The 19,686-nt window shown below is 47.3% G+C and overlaps 1 protein-coding gene across 5 annotated transcripts in view; it reads left to right on the top strand.

The window, feature by feature from the left end:
* The window catches only part of ZNF385A (zinc finger protein 385A), a 358,128-nt gene that overhangs the window by 211,268 nt on the left and 127,174 nt on the right, over positions 1 to 19,686 (top strand). The gene's annotated exons all lie outside the window — the stretch shown is intronic.

Genomic DNA, 19,686 nt, shown 5'->3' with positions numbered 1-19,686 from the left:
AAGTAGGAACATCACTACTTTTACTAAACAATTGACCCTCCAACAGTCCCTAGCGATGAGGATGAAGTACGACAGCAGTCATCCTGAAGCAAAACGTATAACTGAGGCCTTGACTGCTATGTTGGTGTTAGACGTGCGTCCGGTATCCGACATTAGTGCAGTGGGATTTAGACAATTGATGGAGGTAGTGTGTCCTCGGTTCCAAATCCCGTCTAGATTCCACCTGCATCCTCAAAGCAGCAGCGACAAGCGTGCGTCTGTCTGTTAAAGGGTGGTGACACCCTCAAAGTGTTCTACACAAACAATTAAAATATTGTTCTTTTTTTTTCGGTCTTTGTGAAATGTGTGGGCTGTAGCCTCACCTGCATCCTTAAAGCAGCAGCGACAAGCGTGCGTCTGTCTGTTAAAGGGTGGTGTAACTCTCAAAGTGTTCCAAAAAATAAAAAACTATTTTTTTAATGTGTTTGTGACTTGTGTGCGATGTAGCCACACTGGCATCCTCAAAGCAGCAGCGACAAGCGTGCGTCTGTCTGTTAAAGGGTGGTGACACCCTCAAAGTGTGCTACACAAACAATTAAAATATTGTTCTTTTTTTTTTGGTCTTTGTGAAATGTGTGGGCTGTAGCCACACCTGCATCCTTAAAGCAGCAGCGACAAGCGTGCGTCTGTCTGTTAAAGGGTGGTGACACCCTCAAAGTGTGCTACACAAACAATTAAAATATTGTTCTTTTTTCTGTCTTTGTGAATTGTGTGGGCTGTAGCCGCACCTGCATCCTTAAAGCAGCAGCGACAAGCGTGCGTCTGTCTGTTAAAGGGTGGTGACACCCTCAAAGTGTGCTACACAAACAATTAAAATATTGTTCTTTTTTCTGTCTTTGTGAATTGTGTGGGCTGTAGCCGCACCTGCATCCTTAAAGCAGCAGCGACAAGCGTGCGTCTGTCTGTTAAAGGGTGGTGACACCCTCAAAGTGTGCTACACAAACAATTAAAATATTGTTCTTTTTTTTTTGGTCTTTGTGAAATGTGTGGGCTGTAGCCGCACCTGCATCCTTAAAGCAGCAGCGACAAGCGTGCGTCTGTCTGTTAAAGGGTGGTGACACCCTCAAAGTGTTCTACACAAACAATTAAAATATTGTTCTTTTTTTTTCGGTCTTTGTGAAATGTGTGGGCTGTAGCCGCACCTGCATCCTTAAAGCAGCAGCGACAAGCGTGCGTCTGTCTGTTAAAGGGTGGTGTAACTCTCAAAGTGTTCCAAAAAATAAAAAACTATTTTTTTAATGTGTTTGTGACTTGTGTGCGATGTAGCCACACTTGCATCCTCAAAGCAGCAGCGACAAGCGTGCGTCTGTCTGTTAAAGGGTGTTGACACCCTCAAAGTGTGCTACAGAAACAATTAAAATATTGTTCTTTTTTTTTCTGTCTATGTGAATTGTGTGGGCTGTAGCCGCACCTACATCCTTAAAGCAGCAGCGACAAGCGTGCGTCTGTCTGTTAAAGGGTGATGACACCTCAAAGTGTTCTACACAAACAATTAAAATATTGTTCTTTTTTTTTTCGGTCTTTGTGAAATGTGTGGGCTGTAGCCGCACCTGCATCCTTAAAGCAGCAGCGACAAGCGTGCGTCTGTCTGTTAAAGGGTGGTGACACCTCAAAGTGTTCTACACAAACAATTAAAATATTCTTCTTCTTTTTTCTGTCTTTGTGAATTGTGTGGGCTGTAGCCGCACTTGCATCCTCAAAGCAGCAGCGACAAGCGTGCGTCTGTCTGTTAAAGGGTGGTGTAACCCTCAAAGTGTGCTCCACAAACAATAAAAATATTCTTTTTTTTTTTCTGTCTTTGTGAATTGTGTGGGCTGTAGCCGCACTTGAATCCTCAAAGCAGCAGCGACAAGCGTGCGTCTGTCTGTTAAAGGATTACATCGGTGACAGCATCCAAGTAGGCATGTCAGACAGTCCGTACCTGTACTGGCAGGAAAAAGAAGCAATTTGGAGGTCCCTGTACAAACTGGCTCTATTTTACCTGAGTTGCCCCCCCTCCAGTGTGTACTCCGAAAGAGTGTTTAGTGCAGCCGGGAACCTTGTCAGCGAAAGGCGTAGGAGGTTGCTTCCACAAAATGTGGAGAAGATGATGTTCATAAAATGAATTATCAACTCTTCCAGGGAGACCAGCCTCCAGAACGTACAGAGGGACCTGTGGTTCCAGCAGGGACGAATTAATACTCTGTGAGGATGAGGATGTACACACTGAAGAGGGTGAGGAATCGGTGGATGAGGAGGATGAGGATGACATCTTGCCTCCGTAGAGCCAGTTTGTGCAGGGACACATTAATTGCCAGCTTGTTTTGTGGGGGCCCAAACGAACCAATCATTTCAGCCACAGTTGTGTGGCAGACCCTGGCGCTGAAATGATTGATTTGTTAAAGTGTGCATGTCCTGTTTATACAACATAAGGGTGGGTGGGAGGGCCCAAGGACAATTCCATCTTGCACTTCTTTTTTTTCTTTGCATTATGTACAGTTTGGGGCCTAGTTTTTCTAACTGCCATCCTGTCTGCCACTGCAGTGTCACTCCTAGATGGGTCACGTGTTTGTGCCGCCCACTCGTGTCGCTTAGCATAGTCATCCAGCTACCTCGGTGCAACCTTTTGGACATGAAAACACTATTGTGAGGTGTGAGGTGTTCAGAATAGACTGGAAATGAGTGGAAATTAAGGTTATTGAGGTTAATAATAGCATAGGAGCAGAGAAACCAACAAATTCTGTGATTTTAGCTGTTTTTATGCTTTTTTTAAAAAAAATACAGATCCAAAACACAAAACCCAGAACCCAAAACACGGAAGGGTGGTTTTGGCAAAACCAATCCAGATCCAAAACACGAAGAAAGATCCAGATCCAAAACCAAAACACAAAACACGAAAAGTGGCCGGTGCACACCCCTAGTAGGGGTGAGCGGGTTCGGATTTCTGAAATCCGAACCCCCCCGAGCCCCCCCGATCCGAGTCCGATCCGAGTCAGGCTCGACTTTTCCCGCCTGACTCGGATCTGAAATCGAGGCAAAACGTCATCATCCCGCCTTCCGAGTCTCGCGGGTTTTGGATCCTATACAAGGTACCCGCGTCGGCGCCATTTTCTCACTCGGCTGTGGACAGTGAAGAGGGAGGGTGGGAGTTAGGGCTGTGTAGTGTAGTGTAGTGTAGTGTAGTGTAGTGCTGCTGTTGTCCACTACTTCAAAGTCCATAGGGGCTGGCTGTGTTGTGCTGTGCTGCTGTTGTTAATAGGGGCTGTGTCCACTACTTCAAAGTCCATAGGGGCTGGCTGGACTGTGTTGTGCAGTCAGTTCTCCATAGGGGCTGTGTCCACTCCAAAGTCCTGTGCAGTGTCCCAGTCCTAAAGGAGTGCTGTAGTGTTGTCCAGGGGGTGCTCTGTCCATCAGGGGTGCTCCCCCCAAGTGCTAAAAAAATAATATATTTTCTGTGTTTGTGAATTGTGTGCGCAGTAGCCGCACGTGCATCAACAAAGTAGTGCCAAGCGTGCGCCTGTGTCATAAGCAAAGGGCCGGCTGGCTTGACCGTTAAAGGGTGCTGTAACCCCCGAAAGTACACTCCAGTCCAAACCAAAAAAAAATTATTTTCTGTGTTTGTGAATTGTGTGCGCAGTAGCCGCACGTGCATCAACAAAGTAGTGCCAAGCGTGCGCCTGTGTCATAAGTAAAGGGCCGGCTGGCTTGACCGTTAAGGGTGCTGTAACCCCCGAAAGTACACTCCAGTCCAAACCAAAAAAAAAATTATTTTCTGTGTTTGTGAATTGTGTGCGCAGTAGCCGCACGTGCATCAACAAAGTAGTGCCAAGCGTGCGCCTGTGTCATAAGTAAAGGGCCGACTGGCTTGACCGTTAAGGGTGCTGTAACCCCCGAAAGTACACTCCAGTCCAAACCAAAAAAAAAATTATTTTCTGTGTTTGTGAATTGTGTGCGCAGTAGCCGCACGTGCATCAACAAAGTAGTGCCAAGCGTGCACCTGTGTCATAAGTAAAGGGCCGGCTGGCTTGACCGTTAAGGGTGCTGTAACCCCCGAAAGTACATTCCAGTCCAAACCAAAAAAAAAATTATTTTCTGTGTTTGTGAATTGTGTGCGCAGTAGCCGCACGTGCATCAACAAAGTAGTGCCAAGCGTGCGCCTGTGTCATAAGTAAAGGGCCGGCTGGCTTGACCGTTAAGGGTGCTGTAACCCCCGAAAGTACACTCCAGTCCAAACCAAAAAAAAATTATTTTCTGTGTTTGTGAATTGTGTGCGCAGTAGCCGCACGTGCATCAACAAAGTAGTGCCAAGCGTGCGCCTGTGTCATAAGTAAAGGGCCGGCTGGCTTGACCGTTAAGGGTGCTGTAACCCCCGAAAGTACACTCCAGTCCAAACCAAAAAAAAAATTATTTTCTGTGTTTGTGAATTGTGTGCGCAGTAGCCGCACGTGCATCAACAAAGTAGTGCCAAGCGTGCACCTGTGTCATAAGTAAAGGGCCGGCTGGCTTGACCGTTAAGGGTGCTGTAACCCCCGAAAGTACACTCCAGTCCAAACCAAAAAAAAAATTATTTTCTGTGTTTGTGAATTGTGTGCGCAGTAGCCGCACGTGCATCAACAAAGTAGTGCCAAGCGTGCGCCTGTGTCATAAGTAAAGGGCCGGCTGGCTTGACCGTTAAAGGGTGCTGTAACCCCCAAAGTACACTCCAGTCCAAACCAAAAAAAAAATTATTTTCTGTGTTTGTGAATTGTGTGCGCAGTAGCCGCACGTGCATCAACAAAGTAGTGCCAAGCGTGCGCCTGTGTCATAAGTAAAGGGCCGGCTGGCTTGACCGTTAAAGGGTGCTGTAACCCCCGAAAGTACACTCCAGTCCAAACCAAAAAAAAAATTATTTTCTGTGTTTGTGAATTGTGTGCGCAGTAGCCGCACGTGCATCAACAAAGTAGTGCCAAGCGTGCGCCTGTGTCATAAGTAAAGGGCCGGCTGGCTTGACCGTTAAAGGGTGCTGTAACCCCCGAAAGTACACTCCAGTCCAAACCAAAAAAAAATTATTTTCTGTGTTTGTGAATTGTGTGCGCAGTAGCCGCACGTGCATCAACAAAGTAGTGCCAAGCGTGCGCCTGTGTCATAAGTAAAGGGCCGGCTGGCTTGACCGTTAAGGGTGCTGTAACCCCCGAAAGTACACTCCAGTCCAAACCAAAAAAAAAATTATTTTCTGTGTTTGTGAATTGTGTGCGCAGTAGCCGCACGTGCATCAACAAAGTAGTGCCAAGCGTGCGCCTGTGTCATAAGTAAAGGGCCGGCTGGCTTGACCGTTAAAGGGTGCTGTAACCCCCAAAGTACACTCCAGTCCAAACCAAAAAAAAAATTATTTTCTGTGTTTGTGAATTGTGTGCGCAGTAGCCGCACGTGCATCAACAAAGTAGTGCCAAGCGTGCGCCTGTGTCATAAGTAAAGGGCCGGCTGGCTTGACCGTTAAAGGGTGCTGTAACCCCCGCAAGTACACTCCAGTCCAAACCAAAAAAAAATTATTTTCTGTGTTTGTGAATTGTGTGCGCAGTAGCCGCACGTGCATCAACAAAGTAGTGCCAAGCGTGCGCCTGTGTCATAAGTAAAGGGCCGGCTGGCTTGACCGTTAAGGGTGCTGTAACCCCCGAAAGTACACTCCAGTCCAAACCAAAAAAAAAATTATTTTCTGTGTTTGTGAATTGTGTGCGCAGTAGCCGCACGTGCATCAACAAAGTAGTGCCAAGCGTGCGCCTGTGTCATAAGTAAAGGGCCGGCTGGCTTGACCGTTAAAGGGTGCTGTAACCCCCGAAAGTACACTCCAGTCCAAACCAAAAAAAAAATATTTTCTGTGTTTGTGAATTGTGTGCGCAGTAGCCGCACGTGCATCAACAAAGTAGTGCCAAGCGTGCGCCTGTGTCATAAGTAAAGGGCCGGCTGGCTTGACCGTTAAAGGGTGCTGTAACCCACAAAGTACACTCCAGTCCAAACCCAAAAAAAAATTATTTTCTGTGTTTAGCCGCACGTATATATCAAATCGATATAACATAAATGGAGGACCAAACTTTCTCCGATAAAAATAAAATAGAGAAAGATCAAGAACCACTTCCTCCTAGTGCTGAAGCTGCTGCCACTAGTCATGACATAGACGATAACATGCCATCAACGTCGTCTGCCAAGGCCGATGCCCAATGTCATAGTAGAGGGCACATACAATCCCAAATGGCAAAGTTCAGGAAAATGACCTTGAAAAAGACATTTAAATCAGCTGAAGAGAAACGTAAACTTGCCAATATGCCATTTACGACACGGAGTGGCAAGGAACGGCTAAGGTCGATCCCTAGTATGTTCATGACTAGTGGTTCAGCTTCACATGACGATGGAAGCCCTCCTCCCACTAAAAAAATCAAAAGAGTTAAGCTGGCAAAAGCACAGCGAAGAACTGTGCTTTCTAAGAAGATATCACAAATCCCCAAGGAGAGTCCAAGTGTGGTGGTGGTTGCGATGCCTGACCTTCCCAGCACTGGACGGGAAGAGGTGGCTCTTTCCACCATTTGCACGCCCCCTGCAAGTGCTGAAAGGAGCACCCACAGTCCACTTGCTGATATGCAAATTGAAGATGTCACTGTTGAAGTACAACAGGATGAGGATACTGGTGTAGCTGGCGCTGAGGAGGAAGTTGGCGAGGAGGATTCTGATGGTGATGTGGTTTGTTTAAATCAGGCTCCGGGGGAGACAGTTGTTGTCCGTGGGATGAAAAAGCCCATCACGGTCATGCCTGGGCAGAAGACCAAACATTCCACCTCTTTGGTCTGGCAATATTTCTATCCAAATCCGGACAACAACTGTCTTGCCATATGTACCATATGTAAAGGTGAAATAAGTAGGGGTAGGGACGTCAACCACCTAGGAACATCCTCCCTTATACGGCACCTGCAGCGCGTTCATAAAAAGTTACTGTCAAGTTCAGAAACTTTGGCTAAGACCGTAAGCAGTCCAGGGACACCTAAATCCCGTTGTCCTGTTGTATCCAAGCGCCTGCAAACCACACCGTCAACTCCCTCCTCGTCAATTTCCTCCTTAGTTAGGATCGGAAGTAGTCCTGCAGGCCATGTCACTGGCATGACTGACTCTCCTATCCGGGATTCCTCCGGAGGATCCTGCATTGCTACGCCTACTGCTGCCGCTGCTGCTGTTGCTGCTGCTGGGAGTCGTTCATCATCCCAGAGAGGAAGTAGGAACACCACTACTTTTACTAAACAATTGACCCTCCAACAGTCCTTAGCGAGGAGGATGAAGTACGACAGCAGTCATCCTGAAGCAAAACGTATAACTGAGGCCTTGACTGCTATGTTGGTGTTAGACGTGCGTCCGGTATCCGCCATTAGTGCAGTGGGATTTAGACAATTGATGGAGGTAGTGTGTCCCCGGTTCCAAATCCCGTCTAGATTCCACTTCACTAGGCAGGCGATACCGAGACTGTACAGAAACGTCAGAAAAAGTGTCCTCAGTGTCCTGAAAAATGCCGTTGTACACAATGTCCACTTAACCACGGACATGTGGACAAGTGGAACAGGGCAGACTAAGGACTATATGACTGTGACAGCCCACTGGGTAGATGTATCACCTTACGCAGCAACAGCAGCAGCGTCACCAGTAGCAGCATCTCAGAAATGCCAGCTCGTTACAAGGCAGGCTACGCTGTGTATCACCGGTTTCAGTAAGAGGCACACCGCCGACAACCTCTTAGAGAAACTGAGGGAAATCATCGCCCAGTGGCTTACCCCACTTAGACTCTCCTGGGGATTTGTGATATCTGACAACGCCACCAATATTGTGCGGGCATTACATCTGGGCAAATTCCAGCACGTCCCATGTTTTGCTCACACAATAAACTTGGTGGTGCAGAAATTTCTGAAAAGCGACAGGGGCGTGCAGGAGACGCTTTGGGTGGCCCGAAAAATTTCTGGCCACTTTCGCCATTCAGCGACTGCGTGCCGAAGACTGGAGCGCCAGCAAACACTCTTGAACCTGCCCCGCCATCACCTGAAGCAAGAGGTTGTGACGCGGTGGAACTCAACCCTCTATATGCTTCAGAGGATGGAGGAGCAGCAAAAGGCCATACAAGCCTATACATCCACCTATGACATAGGCAAAGGAGGGGGTATGCACCTGACTCAAGCGCAGTGGAGAATGATTTCCGTGTTGTGCAAGGTTCTCCAGCCCTTCGAACTTGCCACACGTGAAGTCAGTTCAGACACTGCCAGCTTGAGTCAGGTCATTCCCCTCATCAGGCTTTTGCAGAAGCAGCTGGAGAAAGTGAAGGAGGAGCTAAGACGGAGCGATTCCGCTCGGCATGTGGGACTTGTGGATGAAGCCCTTCATTCGCTTTGCCAGGATTCCAGGGTGGTCAATCTGTTGAAATCAGACCACTACGTTTTGGCCACCGTGCTCGATCCTAGGTTTAAAGCCTATGTGGTGTCTCTCTTTCCGGCCGACACAAGCCTGCAGAGGTGCAAAGACCTGCTGGTGAACACACTGTCAGCTGAAGCGGAACGTGACACGTCAACGGCTCCTTCTTCATTTTCTCCTGCAACTGGGGCTGCCAGGAAAAAACTTAGGTATCCTAAGCAACCCGCTGGCGGTGATGCAGGGCAGGCAGGACCAAGTTTGGACATCTGGTCCGGACTGAAGGACCTGGCAACAATTTCTGACATGTCTACTGTCACTGCATATGATACTGTCACCATTGACAGAATGGTGGAGGATTACATCGGTGACAGCATCCAAGTAGGCATGGCAGACAGTCCATACCTGTACTGGCAGGAAAAAGAGGCAATTTGGAGGCCCCTGTACAAACTGGCTCTATTTTACCTGAGTTGCCCCCCCTCCAGTGTGTACTCCGAAAGAGTGTTTAGTGCAGCCGGGAACCTTGTCAGCGAAAGGCGTAGGAGGTTGCTTCCACAGAATGTGGAGAAGATGATGTTCATCAAAATGAATTATCAGCTCTTCCAGGGAGACCAGCCTCCAGAAGGTACAGAGCGACCTGTGGTGGTGGATTCAAGTGGGGACGAGTTAATACTTTGTGAGGATGAGGATGTACACACTGAAGAGGGTGAGGAATCGGTGGATGAGGAGGATGAGGATGACATCTTGCCTCCATAGAGCCAGTTTGTGCAGGGACACATTAATTGCCAGCTTGTTTTGTGGGGGCCCAAACGAACCAATCATTTCAGCCACAGTTGTGTGGCAGACCCTGGCGCTGAAATGATTGGTTTGTTAAAGTGTGCATGTCCTGTTTATACAACATAAGGGTGGGTGGGAGGGCCCAAGGACAATTCCATCTTGCACCTCTTTTTTTTCTTTGCATTATGTACAGTTTGGGGCCTAGTTTTTCAAACTGCCATCCTGTCTGCCACTGCAGTTTCACGCCTAGATGGGTCACGTGTTTGTGCCGCCCACTCGTGTCGCTTAGCATAGTCATCCAGCTACCTCGGTGCAACGTTTTGGACATAAAAACACTATTGTGAGGTGTGAGGTGTTCAGAATAGACTGGAAATGAGTGGAAATGAAGGTTATTGAGGTTAATAATAGCATAGGAGCAGAAAAACCTACAAATTCTGTGATTTTAGCTGTTTTTATGCTTTTTTAAAAAAAAATACAGATCCAAAACACAAAACCCAGAACCCAAAACACGGAAGGGTGGTTTTGGCAAAACCAATCCAGATCCAAAACACGAAGAAAGATCCAGATCCAAAACCAAAACACAAAACACGAAAAGTGGCCGGTGCACACCCCTAGTTACTAGTGTGCATGATTTGCTGTAACATTACAGGAAATGTTTCCCTCATCACTACAACATTCATAGAAGTCTGGGCCTGATTCAGACCCGCTCGCTAAGATGCATACTCTCGCTGCTGCCGATGGTATGCATTGTGTATGCATTGTGCGCATGCATCAGAGTGCGCATGTGCATACCTTAGCGCAAGTTCACAATGCATTCGCTCGCTGCACACAGACAGCCCAGCAGAGTGAGTGACAGGGGAAGCCGTTTGTAGGTGGTAACAGGGGCTGGCCATTAAAAACAGGGGAGTGGAGGTGCAAACGCAGGTGTGCCTGAGCATCTCAACGGTGTTTTAGAGGTGTGTATAATTATAAGACAGCATCATAGTACACGTCACCTGGCTTGCTTTTACACTGAAGTGCTCGCAGTGCTTGTGGCAGGGTATGGTCAACCTCAAGCGCTGCGATAGCATCCGATATACCGATGGTTGCATACACTTCCTGGACATGACGTGCACAAGTGGGCATCGTAAAACAGGCTGGTGGGTGTCTGCATACACTATATGATTGCTCTCTAAGAAATACTGGGCATGGTAATGAATTGCTGTGCGTTAGCACTGCCTACGCAATTTGCATACACATCTAGCGAGCGTCTCTGAATCAGGCCCTCTGTCTCACCATTTTTAAAGATCCAATAACCACTTTCATATTCAGATTGATGATGGCAAAGTAAAAAAAACAACAAAAACACATAATTTTCCAACATTTCAGAAGCATTACTCTAAAAGACGGGAGACATAAGTATTAGGCAAGGCAGGAGGAATAACACAGAGACTACTTTAATATTCAAAGCAGTATCACATGAAATAGACTGTTGCATACAATGACCTAGATATAGATGATAGTTTGATAATAACATCCTGGATGGGGTACTGTATATAAGTAGCCAGACAAAAACAGACATTAGAATAATAGTAATCACTGGTAAATGCAATTTACTGGGACGTTGGATGTTAGGTTTTCAGTGCATAATCTGTAATATATTCAGTACTCTATTTACCATTGGTGGCATTAGGCTGGAGTAATTTACCATTCCAAGACTGATCTGGACACTTTAGGAAAACCCCTGCCAAGGTTTCCTCTATCACCAGCAGCCAACGCAGCCAGTGAAAGGAGGAAGCGATATGAGTGTGCACAGCTAACATCTGCACACAAGCATAGTGAATTGTACCAAAGAGTAACCGTATGCACCAAACACTCTCCAAAGCTTATTTAATTGATTACTTAATTGATTCAGGCCCCCATCCACATAGTTGTCAGGAAAAAAATGAGTGGAACCCTATAAATACTATCCTAGGAGATATAATGTGCGCACTATTGGAAGGATCATAGACAGTCCATGCAGGGAGCACAACTAGCACTTAAATGCCAGTCTGCTCCCAGTAACCCACCAACATACTACCTTGTAATGCTGCACAGTACACACCACTATTTCCTGCGTGGGACCAGTGGTGTAACTAGGGGGGGGGTCGAGCAGGGCGTGTGCCCTTGGTGCCGTGGGACCGGCGGCGCGCGGGGGGGGGGGGCGCCGCCGGCCACCTTCCGTCCCACCCTAGTTAGCCAGTGTAGCGACGACCGCAGTGAGTGCGGTCAGCGCTACACATTTACACAGGACCTAGGCTTCCAGCGCCAGTCTTGTGCTGCACAGCTGAGCCAGTTCCCTTCCCCTGAGCACTTGCCCAATAGTGCTAGGAGGCGGGCTCTGGCTGTGCATAACACACGCATCGCCGCCAGCGCTAGCGGCGATGCGTGTGTTAAACAGCAGCCAATGAGAGTCAGATAGACTCTCACTGACTGCTGCATCACCCACTGCAGGAGCTGGGCTTCCGTCCGGCTCCTGCAGTGGGTAATGGGACAGACGTCATGACATCATGACGTCTCTCCCATAATGCTGAGCGCGCCAGCCCGGGAGGACTGGCGGGCGGCGGCGGGAGCGGTGTCGCGGTCCGGAGCAGCAGCGTGGATTCAGGTAAGTATATTTGTATATATATATTTTTTAAACCTGTCTGCACTACTGGGGGCACAATGGGGGAGGGGGGTGGCTACTACGGGGGGGACCTCTACTGGGGGTGGGGGCACAACGGGGGAGGGGGGGTGACTACTACTGGGGGCACCATTACTGGGAGGACCTCTACTGGGGGGGGCTACTACTGGGGGCACTTAATCGGGAGGGGGGAACCTCTACTGGGGACTACTGCTTGGGGGGGGGAAACTACTACTGGGGGCATTATAAAAGGGGCCTACTACTAGGGGCACTGCACTGGGGGGACCACTACTGGGGCAATAATAGGAAGGACCACTACAGGGGGCACTGGATAGGGGGCACTATATAAACTGCATACTGGGGGTACTGTATAAGGGGCACTACTGGGGTTAAGGTGCATATGGATAGGAATGTTTAGCGTGAAAATAAAGGGGTGTGTCATGTTGACACGCCCCATTTTTAAGTGGCCACGCCCATTTTTTGCCGCGCGCTCCCTTTTCAAATTTGACCTGGGCTCCAAATACCCTAGTTACGCCACTGCGGGACCCTCTCTGTTCAGCGCTGCTGAGAGTAGCGACTCCTGTATCTGCTATCTGTTTTAGACAGTAATAAGGGGTAGATGTACCAAGCCTTTGCGTGAGAGATAGTATCGACCAATCAATTCTTAATTGTCACTTTACAGGCTGTGCTTGAAAAATTACAAGAGCTGATTAGTTGGTACTTTATCTATCTCCATTTTGGGGTATATGTACTAAGTCTTGGAGAGAGATAAAGAGGGAGATGTACTAAGCATTTGAGAGAGAAGTACCAACCAATCACCTCCTAACTGCCATGTTACAGGCTGTGTTTAAAAAAATGACAGGAGCTGAGTTTGGCACTTTATCTCTCTCCAAGGCTTAGTACAACTACCCCACAGTAAAGTGACAGTTAGGAGCTGATTGGTTGGTACTTTATTCACTAAATCTCACTCCAAAGCTCAGTACATCTCTTCCTCAGTCAGAAAATAAACTCCCCATGTCTCCAAGGCTCTTCTGCCACCAATGCCCACCCCCAGAGGTCTAACACATATCTAGCATAATTTGCCATTTAGTCTGCCTTAGAAAACTTTAGCAAAAACCCTCATTGCCCCTGTGTATTGCCCAATGGTGAAAAAGCTCATATATTCATAGGATCTGACAGGGCAGACAGGCACCATATCACTTGCACCCCTGCTTCTATGATAGCTCATTTGGCTGCTGACATTTCAGAACAGATTAAGCACTGCTGTAACCCATTCATTTCTACAGAAAAGGTATAATCATACTTGACAACAGTAGGAAACTGGAAAAGCGTAGGGTAAGCCTTACACTATTTCAGTGGTAGTCGTGCAGTAAGGGCTATGATCATTGTTGTATACTGTGGGCCTGATTCAGGGATGGTGTCAATGCTACCACAGTTGCAGCTTGCTCCTCAGTACGATGGAGGCTACGAGCACTGTGACACCCACTTTCAGGCTGTGTGGTCTGTGCATTTACGATGGAGATTGTAAACACACCAACATCAACACCATATTGGTCGCGCCATTCAGAGCCGTAACTAGACTTTTTGATGCCCTGTGCCAGAAAGAGCATTGGCGCCCCCCTCATTTTTCAAAGGGACATAATGCACCCAAAAACGGGGGATGGCCTCATGGGGAAGGGCCAGGGAAGAGATAGGAGAGGCCAGGAGATGCTGGGGATGAAATAAGAGGAAGCTATAAGCAAGAATGATAATAAACACTACCCTAGTTACGGCCCTGGCGCCATTGACCTTTGCGGTAGACTAGGGTCTACGCTCACTACTCTCCTCTAACCCAACTACACATGGCCTCTAAAGCAGTGGATTTGCAATTGGGAATACACGCCCGTGACACTCCCATAACACGCCCATGAAATGGACCCTTTTAGCTATCAGTTTAGATCACCTTCCGGTCTCCATCCTGAAACACCCAGGGATCCCTTTCTCAATTGTTGGCAATTCCTATGCAATTGCAAACGGTATCTCACACATTGGTCTGTGTGCTCACAGTAAAGGATTTTTGAACTTTTTGCACATGCACAGTAGCAAAACATATATAATAATATATATATATATTATCGGCCCTGTGTCCATCTCTGAATCAGCCCCTGTGCATTTAGCCTGCAACTAAATAATATACTTTACCAGGAAGAAATAATTAGCTTTTTTTGGTAGAGAAATCACAGAGGTAGTTTTTACAGACGGTAAATTTAAAGTAACGATTATTTTTGCCTGACTAACGAGGTTTCTTTATTGGGGCAGCGTTGCCAGGGCTTGATACACGCTGCTTCATTACAGTTACAGCTGAGTGCCACTAAGTATTAGCAAACTCTCCTGTGAATGTTTCTCTTACTGTGCAGGAGATGACACCTAGCAGGGAATAGAATTGGAAAGATTTAGGAGGCTATAGAGAAAATACAAACAATGGAAATTAGAGATGCAGTGAAATTGTGCGCACACTGAGTTTTGAGGTGGATCAGACTGCTTTACAGAGGTGCAAAGTTCTAGGGATACAACTTTCAAGTCTTTGCTGCATTATTCGGTAGAGTGGGTACATTTGCATTTCACTGAATTTTTGATGTTCTCTGAAAAGAAAAGCGGCATGGGTGTTTTATGGCACACAGTGGGCTTTCTGAAGACTAATGTGAGCAATCATTCCAAATAGTAGTGCTTAGTGATGCTAAACAGTTGGGGGTATATTCACTAAAGGTTGATTTTAATCGATTTAAAATCAATGAAAATTGACCAACATCGATGTTGTGTTTCTGGGGTTACATCACACATTTACTAATACTTGAAAAACCAAATCAAAAATTGTCTGTTAGTAAATGTATGATTTAGCCCCAGAAACACATTGATGTTGATCGTTTTTCATCTAATTTAAATCGATCAAAACTGATTGTGTGGTTTAGTTGATGGTAAGGGTAGTATGAAAATTAACAGTAGTAGAATGTATTCATATTTTAAATAACTTATTCAAAGCAATTGCAAAAAGAGTTGCAACAGGACAGTTGAAGTAACACTATACAGATAGCAATATATACACAATAACCTTGCCAGCTTTATACAATGTGGATTTTTCTTAATATTGTTATACTTTTTACTTGCTTACTTTTGGGACCTCCAAGGTCCAAGTGGCAAGTGCAGGGGGAGTGGGGAAGTGGGTGGGATTCGGAAGGGCATCCTACTCTCCTGGAAGAACTTCCTGAAATCAAGAACCTCCTGGACATTCCAGGAGAGTAGTCAAGTGAGATTTATTAGCGACTGTAATGCTGGGTGCACAATTGTCGATATATTGTTCGTTCGATTGACGAATGATAAATATTACGAGTTCATCGATGAGTGTGTACACCCGATATGTCTGTGAACTATGTCGTTCACAGACATACCAGATCGGCCCTGCAGCACAGCTAATGCCGATATATCTGAGATATATCTGAGAGATATGCATCTGCATCTGGCTGTGTGTACGGGCGGTCCCCCGATTGCCCGTACACTTACTGCAGGGACCACCGACACTGACATCTCATCTGGACTGGGCAAATTTAAATGCCCGCCCAGTTGTGATGTCAGCCCAGACATATTGAGTGGCCGACTGGTAAGTGTGTATAGCTTATCAAACGAACGCTCTGACAGTGTGTTGGTCTGCTGACCGATCTGTTGTCAAGGTGTGTACACAGCCTATCTGGCTGCAGCTTTGCCACCAAAAAAAATCACATTGCTTGTGCATGGATTCCTTGTATCTGTATCATAGCTGCCAACATTCCTAAATAAAAGATCAAGACAAGAATATCCCAAATATCTCAACACCCCTAGATTGTGACCAATATTGCTGGCGGTAACTGGGATGGTTTGTAAAAATTGGGACTTTTCTAGGGTGTGGATGTAATCAGTAACCACAGGGATACCATGGGGATGTCCCATAGCAGTATTCAAGGGTGGGGATGCTCCTGAGCTGAGAGGAGTATCCTGCATCCAAATGAAGCATCCTGAGAGGGAAAGGTATCGAAGGCATAAAACCTAAGAAAGGTGTGGACAGAAGACCACGTGGCCGCCTTACAAAGCTGTTCAACTGAGGTACCACGGCGAGCTGCCCATGAGGGTCCCACAGAACGAGTGGAATGAGCAGAGATGGTAGCCGGCACAGGAAGGCCCGTCTGTGTGTAAGCCTATGAGATAGTCATGCGACGCCATCTGGCCAGAGTCTGTTTGTTAGCTGGCCAGCCCTTCTTGTGGAATCCATAGAGGACAAATAGGGAATCTGTTTTCCGAAGAGAACTTGTACGGTCCACGTAGATCCTGAGAGCAGGGACCACATCCAAGGAGGCCTCACCTGCCGAGAGGTCTGGTGATTGGAAGGGCGAGGACTACGATTTCCTCATTAATATGGAAATGAGAAACAACCTTGGGAAGGAAGTTAGAACTAGTTCGAAGAACAGCCCTGTCATGATGAAAGATCAGAAATGGGGAGCGACAGGAAACACCCCTAAATCTGACACCCTACGGGTGGACGCAAGAGGCTGAAGAAAGAGAGTCTTTGCTGTGAGCCACTTGAGTTTCACAGATTCCATGTGTTCAAACGGAGGTCTCTGCAGGGCCTGGAGAACCACTGACATCCCACGGCGCCACTGGAGGGACAAAGGGAGGTTGAATATGGAGGACACCCTGAAAAAAGGTATCAACATCCAGCATTGGAGCAATTCTGCGCTGGAACCAGATGGACGGAACAGATACACTTTCAGCGAGGCCAGGATATGATATGATGGGGCAACCCGTTCCATCTGGAAAGGATTAGGTTTTGCAGAGGCCTGGAATGGAACTGAGCATACTCTACTATGTTGAAGGTAAATACCATGGATCTCAGAATCTGCATTGCTGAGTGAACTGAGACTCGGCGACTGCGGAGTAATATGCACACTCGTTGTTGACGTGGTCCGTTGTCAGGAAGATTCTCTGAGCTTGAGAATCCAAAAGAGCCCCCAGATGGACCATCCTTTGTAAAGGGTCCAGGGAGGACTTTTTCCAGTTGATTAACCAGCCGCATCTCTGTAGGAAGGCAATAGTTATCTGAAGATTGAAGAACCTCTGGGGAACATGCTAAGAGCAAGAAGTCATCAAGCTATGGTAGCAGCCTGACTCCCTGACAATGCAGGTGTGATGCCATGACCAGCATCATTTTGGTAAAAACCCATGGAGCTGTAGAAAGTCCAAAGGGCAGAGCCTGAAATTGGAAATGTTGCTGTAGTACAGTAAACCGGAGATATCGCTAATGAGAGGGCATTATAGGTACATGTTGGTAAGCATCCTGAATATCCAGAGATACCATAAAGTCCCATGGCTCTATAGCTAGTACAATAGAGCGCAGGGTTTCCATCCGAAATCTGGGCACCCTGATGAATTTGTTCAGGGAGATATCGCTGATGAGAGGGCATTATAGGTACATGTTGGTAAGCGTCCTGAATATCCAGAGATACCATAAAGTCCCATGGCTCTATAGCTAGTACAATAGAGCGCAGGGTTTCCATCTGAAATCTGGGCACCCTGATGAATTTGTTCAGGGACTTGAGGTTGAGGATAGGCCGATAAGACCGATTTGGTTTCTGCACCAGAAATGGTAGAATAATAACAGTTCCCTCGCTGCGATAGCAGAACTGGAACTATTACCTCCGCTTGCAGCAAGGACTGAATGGCTTTCTGTATAAGCAGGGCCCTGCTCGGGTCTGATGGAGGGCCTGTGTAGAAAAACTGGTGGTGTGGCCGTCTTAGGAATGGGAGGGTGCACAAGTGAGAGACCACTTCTTGTACCCAAACGTCTGTGGTTGTTTGATGCCAGCACTGGGCAAATTGAAGAAGTCAGCCTCCTACTCTGGGGTCCCCCAGGGGGAGGCCCGCCCCGTCAGGCTGGAGGTTTGCCCTCAGATTTGGAAGCAGGATATTGGGTGGCCCAGGTCTGCTTGGTCCTGGGCTTGATGGCCCTTGTGGAAGCCGATTGCTGAGGAAAGGACTGGCCCTTAGGTTTTCCTGGGGACGAAAGGACCTGAAGGACGTTGTCCGAGGCTTTGCAGTAGTTGCTGAGGGCAGAAAAGCAGTTTTTGATGCTGCCAAAGTGGCTACTATCTTGTCTAGATCTGTGCCAAACAGGATCTCACCAGTGTAAGGTAATGATTCTAAGGCCTTCTTAGAGTCTGAATCCACCTTCCTTGACCGTAGCCAAATAGTGCGGCGGGCAGACACTGACATAGCCGATGCTCTAGAGGCTAGGAGACTAGTATTCAAGGTCGCTTCTCCGATATAGGAAGTTGCATCTCTTATGTGAGCTATATAAGACATCTGTTCCCTAGAGGCCTCTAGGGAGAAAAACTCTTCTAGGGCATCTGCCCAGCTCTCAATTGCTTTTGCCACCCAGGCAATAGCCATGGTTGGGCGAGCAATGGCTCCTGAAAGGGAATACACAGATTTAAGGCCCGTTTCAATCTTTCTATCCATCCGTATGGTCCTTTAATGAGGAAGCTGTAGGGATAGGTAATGTGGAGCTATTAATCAATCGCGTAACATGGGAATCTACTGCTGGGAGAGCCTCCCATTTTACGCAATGAGCTGCAGGAAAAGGGTAACAATAGGTCAGGCATTTTTGGAGCTGAAACCTCTTACCAGGCATCTGCCAAACTCTTGCCATGTGTTTGGCTAGCTGATCAGAGAGAGGAAACTCTGCTGAAGCCACTTTTAGTCGTTTACATAGCGAGTGCTTTGATTTGGGGGCGGGTTCATCGTCTTCTATTTGGAGATAGATCTGGCAGCTCACACCAAAGCAGGTATATTCATTTTAGATTGATGCTCTCCTTCCCCTGAGGGAGATTCAGTATCAGAGAGATTGTCAGCGTCTTCTGCCTCAGATGATATCTCTGATTCTGAAAGTTGCATAGACCATGAAGACAACACAGTATGCTTAGTATATTTACTGGGTGGGGGCTTCTCACCTTGCAACATATTTTGAAATGCTGTAGAGGAAGCTGCTAGACTCTGTACCAAAGTAGAGAGGACATCTACCCATGGAGGTACCTGTTGAGGCAACCCCATAGGGGGAATTACTGCCGGGACTGTCAAGCGGTCCGCAATAGTAGCTAGCACCTGAGTCAAGGAGGCTCCTGGGCAAGGGCAGAAGACGTACTTGGTGTAATATAACATGTTGTACATAGGGCCTGATTCATAGCCGGACGCTATTTGCGCTCGCTCGTTCAGAAAAAGGGTCCGGATATTTAAATAGAGTGCTCGCTCTTTGCGGTCTGTTGACGCCTCTATGTCTGAACAAGCGAACGAAACATGCGCTCGCTATTTTTTAAAAAACGCCCCCTGGCCGCTCGCATCCTACGTCATCTTCGCTATTTATTAGATTAATCGAGTACATCGAAAGGCATCTGAACTGCTCGCAGTGCTTGTGGTAGCATTTTCCAACCGCAATCATGCGAGCAGTTCAGGCTAAACGACAACCAAGTGACGTGGTCGATGACGCTGCTTTGTTAATTATGCACACCCTTAAAACGCCCGTTTTGACAGGTTTGGCACGCCTGCGTTCGGATCTCCACTCCCTGTTTTCAAGCACCTTCCCCTGTTACCACCCACAAACGCCTCATTCTGTCACTCAAATTAGCAGGCATTCGCTATTTTGCGAGCACACAATTTCCGACCGCAATGACTGGTTCGCGCATGCGTATTACAACCCATACGCATGCGCAGTTGTGCGAACATCGCTCGGAGCGAACGAGCGGCCACTTACGAGTGGCTCTGAATCAGGGCCATAGTCC

This window comes from Taudactylus pleione, unplaced genomic scaffold (genome assembly GCF_031769625.1).
Source record: "Taudactylus pleione unplaced genomic scaffold, aTauple2 ptg000089l, whole genome shotgun sequence".
NCBI lineage: Eukaryota > Metazoa > Chordata > Amphibia > Anura > Myobatrachidae > Taudactylus > Taudactylus pleione.
This window is presented reverse-complemented; position numbering and strand designations above follow the sequence as displayed.